The sequence below is a fragment of the Amblyomma mixtum genome, chromosome 3 (assembly GCF_055824585.1).
Source record: "Amblyomma mixtum isolate Tamu chromosome 3, ASM5582458v1, whole genome shotgun sequence".
NCBI classification, from domain to species: domain Eukaryota; kingdom Metazoa; phylum Arthropoda; class Arachnida; order Ixodida; family Ixodidae; genus Amblyomma; species Amblyomma mixtum.
Window position 1 is genome coordinate 315,713,497 of NC_143014.1, and position 1,203 is coordinate 315,714,699.

At 52.7% G+C, this 1,203-nt stretch overlaps 1 pseudogene; it reads left to right on the plus strand.

Annotated features, from left to right (window-relative positions):
* Positions 1-280: 280 nt before the first annotated feature.
* On the plus strand, positions 281-1,203 carry LOC149355687 (aurora kinase A-B pseudogene; annotated as a pseudogene).

Consider the following 1,203-nt stretch of genomic DNA (forward strand, 5'->3'; position numbering starts at 1 on the left):
GTGCTGGTGGCAGTGTGGCACGACGGGTCTGACCTGGTGTTCGGCCACCTGTCGGTGCTGCTCTTTCTGCTGCGGTCCCGGGGGCTCCCAGACCACCGGGTGAGCGGCGGCTGCCTGGCCTACCCGTACACCGCCCTCCACAACTGGTGCCAGCAGGCCAGGTGCCGTGAGTGCAGTGCGATACGCTTTTAGCTGACTCTCATCAGGCCTCAGTCGTCTCGTGTGTGAAGTCTTTCATTGACCTGTGCTCATTTCCCTGAGTCCAGTTCCTTCCATCGCAATGGCCGACAAGGAAGACCAGCCACAGAATGCAAGGGCTGCTGACGCCATACAGAGGGCGGCAAGCACTGATGCCGGCTTCATCCAGAACAAAAAAGTGAGTTTGGAATGGAGCCTCGACGACATCGATATTGGAAGACCCTTAGGCAAAGGAAAGTTCGGAAATGGATGCTTTGCGTGAGAGAAGAAAAGAAAATACGCCGTTGCTCTGAAGGTTATGTTCAAGTCCCAGTTGAAGAGCAATAACGTTGAGCACCACCTTCGACTACGGATAGATATTAAGCCACACCTGAGGCATCTTCATATCCTGAGGGTATATGGCCACTTCCATGATGAGACTGGGGTTCATCTTATTCTGGAATACGCGCCCAAAGGAGAGCTATACAAGGAGCTCACCACAGCAAGGGTGTTTGAAGACAAGAAATCCGCTACTTACATCAACCAAGTTTCCAAGGCTCTCCAGTACTGCCACGGCAAGAAAGTCATACACCATGACATAAAACTAGAGAATATCCTGATCGGTTCAACGGTGTGCTCAAAATAGCAGGCTTTGACTGGTCCATCCATGCTCTGTCCTCAAGGTGTTAAACCCTGTGCGGCACCATGGATTGCTTGCCACAAGAAATAGGTAAGAACAGCGTCTACGAGAAGAAAGTGGATCTCCCGGCTCTGGGTGTCCTGATCTATCAGTACCTTGTCGGAAAGCCTCCTTTTGAGTCGAGCAGCGCAGACACTACCTATGACAGGATCCGACGTGTGGACCTGCAGTCCCCTGTTCATGTCTACGATGATGCCAAGGATCTTATTATTCTAACCAGCCGGCAAACTGTGTTAGCCTTGTTTCACCGCAGTGCGGAGCGCCATTGTGGCCCACCGCGTGGCAGGCTTCGGGTTTCTGATTGGCTGAGAGACGAGGACCTCTGA